We start from the raw sequence: 13,941 nt of genomic DNA, 5'->3' as shown, positions 1-13,941 counted from the left end.
CCTTGCCAAATACATATACATGTTTAGTATCACGAATTCCTAAAAATATGATAGAGGTGACCCTTGAGCTACAGTCCCAATATTTCCTCCCTAAGCACTAGGCTCATTTCCTCCCTAGAAACTAATCATAAAAATTTCATAGATTTACACTTCCTCAACTGACGTAATGTCATTCTAGATCAGTGTACATGTTTAGCCTGTATTTCTCACTGGTCATTATCTCCCTCAATCTATTTCAAACATCATCCAGCAATAACATTTATCTCTAGCCATGTTAAACTTTGGTCGTCATATCATCCAAACCGGGTCATCCCTTTGGCAAAATGGAGGATATTTATTTTCCCTTCATGTACCATAACTGATTTTCATTGTTTCCTAGAAGCTAGGAGTCTAGCCTCTTAGGAAGTGTCTCCTTTGATATTCGCAACAATAATAATAAATATAATGTTTTAATTTTATCAACAAAATAAATTTTTACTTTCTCATGAATAATATTTATTGTTAACTTTTTGACTTTTCAATCACATGGAATCTTATGAAATCATAAAAGTCATTTTAAAAAAGATTTACTGCTTTGTCTTGATGTTATTTATCAATCTGCATTTTAAAAATAAATATCAAAGTCAAAATTATATTCCCATTATCATCGAATGATTCCCTGAAACATTTTCTAATTACCAACTTATGCTTCCCAGTAGCTCATAATTCCTTGAAATGTTTGGGGCCCTACTTCTTCAGTGTCCTCACAATATTAGCCTTCAACTAGGGTGTCCATGAAATCCAACAATTTGTAGGAATCGTGACTAACATTTCATCTCACATGGATGGTGTTCATTTCAAGTTTTCCACAAATTAATCAACATGCATTTTAGAAAAAACATCACTATCGCTTCTATGTAAAAACATTGCATGTCATGTTTGCAGAATGGTAAACATTATACCTTCACAATTTGAATCATAATCACAATGCATCCTTTTACCTTTGACCGATTATTATACTCTTTGCTTCCAAAACCTTAGCGATGTCACTATGTTTCCATCATACTAGCAATATTTGTCACAATGGTAAGTTTAGTAAACCATACTCTTCACAAAATCATGTTATTTACAAATGTCTCATCAAATATAGTAAAGATGTATTTTCAATTTTCACATGCATCAACATTTCTCAATACTTTAACAAAGTAGAAAGGTATTGGTCCCATCAATATTCCATTTACATAAACAATTTACATGCATTAAGAGTAAACATAGAAAATAAGGATACATCCTGCAAACAATATACCCAAGGATACTTAAAAAAATGTTTTCCATGATGATGTTTTCAAAATCAACAATTAAGGGAATGAGACCTTCTAAAATATATATCCATTCTAATTCAATCATTAACATTCACTGTACTTATAATTCATGAAAAGTGACATTTCGTTTTGTGTATATATGTTTAAGCAAAAATGATTATACAAAAATATTAAATGGAATTCAATAACACAAAATTTTCTTCGCTAAATAAGGCAACAAAATCAAGATACCATTGAAATTTTTGTTCATCAATGATAATGAAGACACCACATTTCTACATCATATTTTACCTAAATAATTAGGTTTAATATGTAGTCTCACTTACAATATTCATGTATATTGAATTAATTTCCAAAATATGAACATACCATATTAATTAGATGCATGATGCATTGTATCTAACACCATCACTGAATCATCAATTTTTAGAACTGCATTGTTCTGCGTGAAGTTTGAGAAGACAATGTAATTAACAACATGTAGCCACTATTATGAGTATGAACTACCACAATCACAATGTTTACAATTTTAGTTATAATCTTCAATCAAAGATCAAATGTTTCATATTCCAATAAAATTGCTACAATATACTTTTAAGGATAAGTTCAATATTTTTTCAATAGATCACTTACAATTTATTAGTATTTCAATTACCAACAATGACATTAAGCAATGTGAATTCATAAGATATAGTGCAGTATACTACATATCCAATGCTACCCAACTATTAAAAGCTGAATCAAAATCCTTGACAAGACACAATCGACTATTAGTTATTATAGTTGACACCTACCACTTGACTCATTTTTTATTCTCAACATTCAAGAGGTTTATTTTAATCTCTTTTAAGCATTTTATTATCCATTTAAAGGACAGCCCATTCCTTTCTACGTCCTTTAAATATCACATTTTTTCATTATTGACAAAGCAATGCATACATTCATTCTATCTTATAACAAATGTATTACAGTTGTAAGATTTTTTATTTCAATTTACCATTAAACATTATTCTAAAAATATGCCTGACAAGGATGTTAGTTAATGAATACTATCACTATTTACAGTGTGAGTATTCAAAATTTTCCATGATCTAGGTATGACCAATGCAACAATATTTTTGATTGTCTTTTATACACCTAAAGACTCAAATTCCATGAGTACAATTATTCTTTAAACTAATTATTAACACTACCATTCTTCAATGCAATTATTAAAGTCATCATGCATCTCATATTAAATGCAGTCTAGCGTATGAATTTTTGTTTAATGTCGTTAGTGTGATACCTGAGCTTACATAAAATAACATCATATCTTTACTCCTCCTTGTCCTTACGGATCCCAAGAGGTGTCAACTTTACAACCTTTTTTTTGATACCACTCGCAACATCACTTGAATACCTCGTGCATAAATACATAGGATTATAATTTTTTACTTGTTTCACGAGCATACAATATTCCCAAATTACTTATTACTTACTCCTTAACTGATAATAAAATGATACAATCGTGATCACTAAGTGAAGTAATATTAGGAAGAGAATAGAGAATATCATGAAGTAATAACCATTAATACAAGTTTCTAATATAATGCTTCATACTGCAACTTTGCATCTTACTCTAATCTACAACTCTACATGAATGAAGACAACCCAACCTTATGATACTATGAGTTATTCATAGAATTTAAGTTCACTATATGAATTCCACTTGACTCAGTGCTCATTTTTAACATATAAAGATGTTCTTTCAATGTTCTTCTTTTAAACATTCTATTGTTCTCTTTAAGTGCGACCCCAACTTCTACATTTCTTAGTTATAAAAAAACCATACATGCATTCATTCTTTATAAGCAGTGCATTGTAACTTTCGTCATGTTTTATTTTTTTTAATGCACCATAATCATTATTGTAATATTATGCATGCAAAGGATGGAAATTAATCCTCACTATAATTAGTGAGTGCTCAGGACTTTTCATAGGTATAATGAAGGTTTTATTGTTTGTTATCCACATCAATATTCAAATGTCATGTGCACAAATTTTAAAGCAACATTATCGCCTTTTATTCTTTAATGTGGTCATTAATCATGCATCATGCATCTCATGTCAATTACAGTATACTGCAATTTCAGTTAGAATCATACGTGAGATGATGCCCACTAACATCATACCTCTACTTCTTTTAGGCTTAATGATTTCCAAAATGCACCAGTGTTGCAACCATTTTCTCTGATACCACTTGTAACGTCCACTAGTAACCTCACAAGAAAATGCATGGAGTTAGGAAACTTTTTTGGCATTTACCAATGTTTAACTTTCTAAATTACTTTCTATATTCCCTCAATTATCATTAAAATAACCATCATCATTACATATAGAAATATTTAGTTAAAGAATTGTGAGTTACAAAACCATTAACTGTCTTTATTGTAGTATATTAAATTAAATTTCCTACTATAACTATGCATCGATTCCATCATTCTTTTAATTCAATTAGTAAACAACATACTTGATAATATAAATATCACACCATGAAAATAATCAACATCATAAAAATGGCACATAGAATAATCACATAATTAGATATCGATATACCCTAGAAATCTCATAGGGTGAAAACAAACAAACATTTAATTTTATTACATAACACTCGTCAGGGTGTTCACCCCTTACTCAATGGTTATAAGGAGTCCATCGCTTGACCATTGTGAGAAAATATTACATAGAAAAAATAATATTAGATACAAAAACTAGCTATAAGCTATTACAATCATCATGGTATCATTTACCCATGAATCCTCAACCTCTATGTTTTGGTGGTCATTGTTTGCATTAGTGGATCATCATGTACTTGGAATTCCATAATCTGCATGGACCAACAAATTTGTATATGCCACAATGTTAAACATGAACTATTCATTGGACAAGTCACCATCCTTTCCTCCCATTGTTTTCATCAACACACTTGATATCATGATTAGATAAAACATAAAATATTAACTAACTAATAATTAATCCTTATTAATGGCACATCAACATTTATTGTTTGCATGCATAAAACATAAACAAAACATTGTGAAATTCCTTCTTTAACATTATTGCACATGCATTAATGAAGATAAATTCATGACCACGCGTTATCTTTCCAACAAAATGCTAACAAAATCTTGCATGCAATTTCATATTCTTTCCAAAGGAAATCTGACATACTAGATAGTATTCTTATGCATGCAAATGCATAACAAGCTTTCAAGAGAATAGGTTCAACAAGCAATTTTCTTTATTCCTACTATTATGTTTTCTTTTCCAATGGGATTGACAAAATGGATTATATAATTATGCATGTGAATGTATGATTTTTTCCAGAATCATTTTTTCCACATGAGAATTATTTACAATAGTTATTGCATAAAAATGCAAGATCTATTTCAAATAAAGTTAACAAGAAATGACATCATAGATTTTTATCCTTGGATGTGAAACATATATTTCTTTTGAAAGGGAACTAAATCCTCTATGGAAAAACAAACATTTATTTTCCAAGGGATCAAGCCCATAACATTTATACTTTCATGTCTGAAAAAAGACATTTTATTCTTACCAAAATATCTAGCCCACTAAATATACATAATATTCTCCCAAAATAAATCTAGTGCCGTATCTAATCACTTTAGGTGTGCGAATGCATATTATTTTTCAGAAAATAAGCCTAACACAAGCAATATTATGCAATTGCACCTTCCTTTTCACCATAAATCTAGTACCAAAATTATATTTTTCCACACATGCAAGTCTATATGTTTCTATAAATAATGTTCGAGAGGAATATTAACACAATAAAGCATGTGATCACCAATTTTCCTCTCCAAGAATCTAATTCAATAATTCATTCAAGGACATGCTTTTATATTCCCTCCTTTTGAAGAGTTGTAACACAACAAATATTTCATTGCATACAAATATATATACTTATTTTCCAAGGAATTTAACACACTACTTATTATTTTTCCAAAAGTTAGCTAACTCACTAAGTATTATACATGCAATACAAAATATTTTCCTATCATTTAACACATCACACAAATTTATAATAATTCTCAAAGAAATAGCATGAATTAGAAATCCTTCTCAAATAACACAACCAATTGAATTTTATGCAAAGGTTTTATGTGAAGTCTTTCTAAAAAAAGTTACTCTTCTCTTTCATCATGACTCAAGCTTCCCATGCATGTAAAATCACATATTCATTTCTAGTAGATTCAATATACTAGATGTCATTCCTATGCACATAAGCACATATTCCCTTCGGGAGTCCAATATTTCTCTTTAAAACATAAAGGAATATGAATCATGGGAACATCCTTGGTGATATTTGAAATGAAATAACTCAGTTCCTTTTCAAGAATTATCAACATAATTGTTCTATTTTTTCATTCATGCAAATGATTTATTTCTTTTCAAGAAATATCAACACAATTCTTCTATTTTTGTGCATGTGAATAACTTATTTATTTTCAAGAAATATCAAACTTAATAGTTATCTTTTGTGCATGCAATTAATTTATTTCTTTTCGAGAAAATTAACACAATAGTTATCTATATATGTACATAAACAACTATTCTTATGCAGCTGACAAATCAAATGGAAGCACTCTGTTTAAATTTGTTTTTCCTATTTTAGTCACCAACTTTGAAAGTAGTTTTTGAACATTTGGAAGTGAATTTTTCAAAACAGGAAGAATTTTTTGATGGGAACAAGTTCATTAAAATGTCCCTCTCTCAATTTTTACATAGGTTCCATGGTTTGGGAGATTCGAATGAATATTTCCAACCCATTTTTCCATATTTAAATACTAAATAATTTTATGTTTAGTGATCAACTTTCGATATGATTTTTGAGAAGTTGACAATGAATTTTTCAAATTTGGCAGAGAATTTTGGCGAGAAGGGGCTCGTTTACAAAATCATATTTCAATTTTTACACATATATCATGGTTTGGGAGATAGGAATAGTTATTTGAACCCCATTTTCTAATAACCCATGCAATTCACCCAATTATTTAGCCATGAAAATATTTTATAAATTCAATACACGTGAAACATTTTCAAAATTCAATTAACAAAAAACTTATTCCTCTTTGCACGAAAGTCCTTGGAGGTGTTCCCAAGAAAACAATATCGACTCTTTATAATATGAAAATTTTTAAGCAAATAAATTTGATTCTTATTTTCTATGTACCATATGAAAACACAATACTAATTTTCAAAGGGTATTTTTACTTATCTTTTAATGCATGTTTGGAATCCCTCCTTCCTCTCTCTTGGCTTGATTCCGCATCTATTATGTCATTAGTTTTCATATTTTCTCATAGGCTTACAATAAGTAGTATTAATAAAATGCAATAGCTTTTATAAATCCTAAAAACATTCCATAAATCACCCATAAATCACTCCCTAAATCATATTTTTATAAATTCTAAAATCACGCAATAAATCATCCATAAATATCACATGTTTTTTTTTAAGTAGATTTGTTTTTGCCTTATGGACAAAATATCACTTATCCATAGTTTTGCTAAAAATATGATTCAAAAAAATCATAAAATATACCAACTTGGAAATATAATTTATTTAGATAAAAGAATATAAATTATTCTCAATATAAGAATTAAGAATTAATTATTGAACACACTCATTTTACAAGTGTTTTTACAGTAGCTTATATGAGGGATATTACATAAAGTTACAACACTGCTTATAAAGAATGAATGCATGTATTGTTTTTGTAATTAATAAAGAATATAGAAATTGTAGTTGACCCTGAAGAGAACAATAGAATGTTTTGAAAGAAAACATTCAGAGAACTTGTTTATATGTTAAGAAATAGAAATGAGTCACGTGGAATTCATATAATGAACTTAAATTCAGTGAAAAAATCATAGTAGCACAAGGTTGGGTTGTCTTTGTTCATGTAGAGTTGTAGATGAAGGTTTGCATTCCCTTTGTTTGACAAAAGTGGTAAATGAGTTCCAAAGTTTTTTTGTTTTAAATAATTGCATCTTTATGAATTTTGGATTTGATTGACCTAAACATCAGGGCCTATTCATACAATAATACCATGTAACCCCAACATTGATTCCAGAAAAGTTATTTTTAGACTCAGATTCCTTAATCTAGTCGATTTTTCTGATTTGTCATAGCCTTGTAAGGATTGTTGATTATGTTGTTTTGCAAAAATTTTACAATCGATGATATTAATATGATTCACACTATTTTGTAAATTCTATTTTTACTATCTCTCTCATAGTTTAAATGTATTTATGGAAATTTATTTCATGTCCACTAACTATTTTTTACAATTCCTCAATGGCGTATATTACATGCTTGTAAATTATTTCTTAAAATGCTTCAATGGTTATAAATTGCATGCTTGAAAAATGATTTTTAAAATGTCTCAATGGTTTTAGATTTTGTGGTTGCAAACTATTTGATAAAATTCCTCAGTGGTTGTAGATTGAATGATTGCAAATTGTTTACCGAAAATTCCCCAATGGTTGTAGCTTACATGTCTACAAACTAATTGTAAAGAAAAAACAATTCAGATTTTGTGTCTTAGTGTTGAATGAGACTGTTGTTTCTCTATAATATTGATGGTTGGTAAGGTGGGATATTACAAAAAGTATAATATTATGGTAATTAAGATATGTTGATCTTTTTTCTAAGGTGCATGGCTGTTATTATGTGGAAATTTGGAAGGTATACAACCTGTATGACATATGATAATTTTCTATCAGTGTACATTTATAAATTGTGGGACCTATGTTGATATTCAAGTATGGATGCATGATGTGCATAAATGTTCATTTTCTTTAATGACAATATGCAAATGGAAAACTATATAAATTATAATGGATTTTTGGACATTGACAATTTTTAGACGTTGAATTATTATTGGATTGAATGGGTATGGAAATCATCATGGGATTGATGTGATGATGTAATATTTTCATTTATTATTGAGTTAATGAATACATTGTTTGGGATATTCAGTAAATAAATCTATAGTTTTTGAAGACTTCTTGCCAACTTATGAAAAGTTATTGGTCATTAAATCCAATATGAACCTTCCGTAAAAGTCTCCTAAAAATCCCTAGGAGACAGTAAGAAGAAAAGAGAATATTAACATAATAGGAGAGAAATATTATGTTAATCACTTAGTTAGAGAGAAATACTAAGATGGGTGGAATAAACGAAAATGGGAGAGAAAGAAATGTATTAAAGAAAACGAAATAATCTTTTTTTTTTTCTTTCAGAAAAATAAAAACAAAAGGGCCTATGCAAAAGGTTGACAGACCTTAAAGTTGGACGTCGCTAAAACTCTGCTGGGAAGAAACCATGAATGAATCAATGAGGCTGTTGATTCTAGTGGCAAGTAGATCTTAGCTCGGAAATGAACTATTGGAGATAGTTTAAGGCTGGGTGGAATTTGCTCGGTTCCTTAATAATTCCCAAACATTAAATATAGTTATGTGAAACTTTGTATATATTTTGTTATTGATTTCAAAATCATCCAAAGATTTTGGATTTTATAATAGATTGTAAGTTGCATGTTGTAAATTCACTGTATGTGTTATAGTTTTGCATGCATGATATATTAATTTATCTATGTGACAATTTTGATGAAATAGGTTGTGTTTGTAGGTTTTTATGAGCAAACAAACCTATCGTAAAAGAATTATCTATATGCATGCATAGACAAAATAAATTTTTGATGTATGTACTTATGATTTAACTTATGATGGAAACAACCAGACCATAGGAAAATGGTTGGAGATAAATGCCATGAGTTTGAATTTGACTTAAATTACTATGGGAGAGAAAGATAGTAATTTGTAGACAACAGAAGTGGGAAAGAAAGGCACCTCTGAATAACGGACAACATCCACTTGATACAATTTTTTTATCATTTTGATTATTATAGGGCTGATGCTTCGTGAATACTTGTGGAAGTATTTTGATTAAAGTATTATTTGACATTGCATAAATAATTGACAAACAAAAGTATTTCATTTCATAAACATTATTGGTTCTACTTATTAAACAGCAAAATCCTTCATTCCGAAGGGAAATGATTCTGTTTTTTGTTATTTATAGTGTTATATTATGAGTAAAAGTAGGCAGCTTACTCTTCATGTAATTATAAATAAGTACTTAGTTATTTGTACTCTTCTTGGCATTCCTTTATTGTTATGTGTTTAATTCTCTCACTAATAAACTAAACACATATTGTTTTTTTTAGTAGAGTAATACCTTCCTCCCTAGATATGTTGAATATTAATTACTACATATAGTATATAACAACTATTTCTTCAATATATATTATATTCTTACTCTTGTGATACTACATTTTCCCTTCCATACTCAATATTTTAAGGTTTGCTGCTATATAAGGAATGGAAAAGTTGATGCTTATGCTTGTTGTATTACACTTAATAAATACGTATTCTATGAAGGTTTTGAATTTTTTACAATATTATGTGTTACCAGAGTTATGTCACCACTTACTTCACTACACAATATTATGCAGGAATTGGCTGGTGTAACATCCCTATATATATATATATATATTTCCAATGAAATGGATACGTCACACCATTTTTTGTGAAATTTTTACCATAGATCACTTTTTAATTTCTTCCCACATCTCTTTACCTCAACCAATCCACTGTTAACTTCATTCTTTCGTATAGGCCTTAGATTTACCTTATAAAGGATAATTTTACTCCAATGAGTTATTAACTTCTATACAATAATAACTTATTGAAGCTCATAAACTATTTTGTATATACTCATAGGCCTTAGATAATTTCCAATTTATAAGCTAGTAGATGCCTAAGTTTGTAACAACTGATTTTACGCCTTTATGATATTGTATTTATTATATTTTCTTCTGTCCCCTTGTAGCCTTTCTTTGGAGTTCTGATTTTATTCATTCAGTAGTCTGTTATCACTAATTTATATATTAAATTCCTAGAACTTCCTGCAACAACATTTATTCATTGCTCTTTGTACTACAGATACATTTAGAGGCAAACTCCTCAGTTATTAACTTACTCACTTGAGTTGCAAGCTCATGATGGACTAAGGAAGTTTTGTAGCAAATTTGTGTATAGGGTAACATTTTTTGTGCGTTATTAAGTTTGTAGTACTCGACGCTAAATAATAATGCAAAATAGTTAGACAACCTCATTACACCAATTACATCTCTTTCAATCTAAATAGTTACGTATACCAGTGCTTAATTTTTCTTGGTTCCTTGGTATAATTGTTGGATTAGAACTAGAGACCTTTCTCCTTTTGGAATAACTATTACCAGCTCAAGCATCCCATTTCTTTAAATATTTTTAATTTAGTAGTGTGAGTTATTACTACTTCTCGCCTTCAACCTATTCAAGAACTATTTTACTACTGGGTAGTTCCAGTTTTTTTTTCTCGTTTTTGCAATTAGATTCTAGGAGGTGATGATTCATCTTCTATGTAGACGTAGGTATGATATAGCAATGCTATTTTTTGTCATACAATTGTGTGTTGGCCCATAGGCTTCAATATTGAACGTACAACTTTGATATAATATGTAACATACCCAATTTAAGTATCCAATTTTAGCCTCATTTTTTTAATTGTAAAGTCAAAAGTAGTTCGCTATTTCCCATATCTCCTCATTTATTTCCCATGACACTCTACTTGAAACAAACCTTTGTAATATTAATTATCACTAAGGGCACTATCATTTTGTTTTTTTACTTCTTTAGGTCTTTCAGTGTTGTTTTTTAGCAAGTTGTAATATCATATCAATTGAATAGTTTATTTGACACTATGAAGATGGTATAAAATTCTAGACAATTATAAAAGTTCATTAGAATTTATTTCCATTTTATTATCTAAAATAAATTCATTAGGGTACCTTAATTTGTTTCCTCGCTTGGAATCCTTATAATTAACTAGTTTTTTTTTATTTTTCTTTTTTTACTACTTCCTTATGAATCCATGTTTTGAATACTCAGTATCCACATGGTATAAATTAAACACCATGATTCTTCATATACAATTTTTTTTGTATAAGCAACTTCAAGTCAAGATACTTCCCTTTCATTAGGACTCTCATCTAACTCCTTCATAATATGTGCCTTTTCTAAAGTTTTATTGTATATTTAATAAATAGAAATATACTACTCAAGTCCAAAAAGGTTTAGATATAGACTTGCAGCCAATTTTATAATATTATAGTACCACAACCTGCCTTATTTCAAGGTTTTCTCTTGTTTTTCAAGTTTATTTAAGATACCCTACTTTTTATATTAAATGTGGGACATTAGATTCTTGGTTGTCTTCACATTTTACCTATTATCTACCAAGTTTTGCATTCCACTATTCAGTTACTCTGATTTTATATAGGTAGACAATGGAAGGGTCAACAATTTCATTATTGAAATCTGGTCAAGGGTTTTTATAAATATTATCTGAAATATATTGTTTTATGGGGCTCTCCTAATTAAATCGATTAAGGTGTTATATTAGTAGATATATTTATTTAAATGGACCTAGTTTACTTTTTATCACGTTGCATACTATAACATAACCATACTCTCACCGTATGGACCTTGGTGTATAGGTATAATTCTTATTGGCGCATTTAAATGCTATCTCCATTCCATTTAGACTCTAATGTATGATTTAAACTTTATTGTTCTTGTAAGTAATTATAGGTGACTTACACCTTATAATTGGCAACGCCTAGCTTGTGTCACATGATATCCATCCATGTGAGGTCACATGACAGTCGTACTTACAATGGTTGTGATTCCTCCATTACATCTAACGGTGGGAAATAACTCGGGTTTGTCAAAATTCCTAACCCTGCTTCCAGAACTTCACTTGCTTCTAATTTTCTCTACTCCAGAGTGCGAGATCACCGCTCTAGGATTTTACAAGAAGCCATGGCTTTTCTTCTTCATCTTTATTCTTGGTTACACAACAATGACTCCACCTATAATTTTATGTGTTAATTGTTTTTTCCTAACTATTAACCAGACATTTCCTAGAATAATTTCACTGTGGAGATGAAATGGCTAGATTTTCTTATACAACATTTTCTTGTTTTTCAGAAACTACAAGAAAGGGTTTATTTTCTAGTCCCACAGTTACTTTGTATTGATGGCACACAGGAAACTAGATGTGATAATGTGTTTTCACTTCCATGCACCATAGTGTCACAAATTTGGAAGGTTTAACATTTATTTTTGACTACCCATAGCTTCTCTTCTCTTCCCTTGTTTCCAAGGTGTTAAACATTTCACCTTGATGGCTCTTTTATGCCACAAACTTAGTTTCCAAGGTGTTAAACATTTCACCTTGATGGCTCTTTTATGCCACAAACTTAGTTTTTTTTTGTTATAACAAGGTAGCGACCCTTTCATCTTTGATTCCTTACTATTCATCTTTATTTATGGAAATGGCTAAAATTCGTATGATAGTGGTAAATCTCGGTTATTTTTTAGATTTTATGGATTAACCTTGTTTTCTCCTACCCACGAAAATTTAATTTTCTAGAGTAAGAATTTAATCGTTATTCCTTATGCCCTTGCAGTCGTAGTTGTTTTTTTTCTTGTTACCATGGGCAAGGGTTTGTACTCACTTTTCCTCTACAATGTTTTCGGGATGTAACTGGAGTAATATTTTCTTTCACCTTTCTGTAAACTCTAGTAATTTTATTTACCTCCCACTATGGAATTTTGGAATTTTAATGTATTTAACATTTTAATTCTAGTTGACTTTCAGATTTTAGTTCCTACAAACACCGTAAAATAATATGGTTTACCCTATATTTAATTTTTAATTGAGCCTCCTATGAGAATTTTCCCTTAGGAAACTAGTATTTTTTGTTACCCTATATCTGATTTATCTAATAGAGAGGGTTTATAGTGCCAATTTAGGTCACGATGACCTACACCTAAGGTTTATTTGAAGTCTTTATAGTGTTATAAGGGTTTCTAATCACCATAGCCCTAAGGGTGTTCGTTTTTTTTTAGAAATAATTTAGTTCGATGGCCACGATTCTGAGACTACTATCTCTAATAAAGAGTTACTGTAACTTATCTTTGTCACTTAATATTCATTATTTATTTGACTAACATATATAATGTTTATTGTGCTGATAGATATGAAGAGGAATACTTAAATTTTCACTTCCACGTATGTTTCAATTATGTTCGTCTGTAGACTTAAAGTACCCATTTCTTTGTTTTCTCTCCTTACCATCCCAGTAACAATTTATCTAGACTGACACCCACACCGAGTTCACGCAGGAATAACCTATGGAAAATAGAACGCATTCATTATATTAGTACTAAGGGTTGCTGCTTATCCTCGAGATTATTTTCAAATTTGTTATTTCCTATAGGTCAACATTTCCGACTTACTTACTTTCGATCTTGTTCTACTATATCAAGTTCTTGTGCTAGGATATAAAATTCCAAGTTCCTTCCGAAGTGTTCTTCATTGATTTAGTTTAAGTTCAAACCTTTCAATGATTCATGTGTATCTATCAATATTGAAATATGACTTTGTATATGATTAGATT

The sequence above is a fragment of the Pinus tabuliformis genome, chromosome 8, assembly GCF_031772625.1.
Source record: "Pinus tabuliformis cultivar Carrire ecotype Pingquan chromosome 8, CPIR1, whole genome shotgun sequence".
In the NCBI taxonomy this organism is placed as follows: Eukaryota; Viridiplantae; Streptophyta; class Pinopsida; order Pinales; family Pinaceae; genus Pinus; species Pinus tabuliformis.
Note: the sequence above shows the minus strand (reverse complement) of the source record.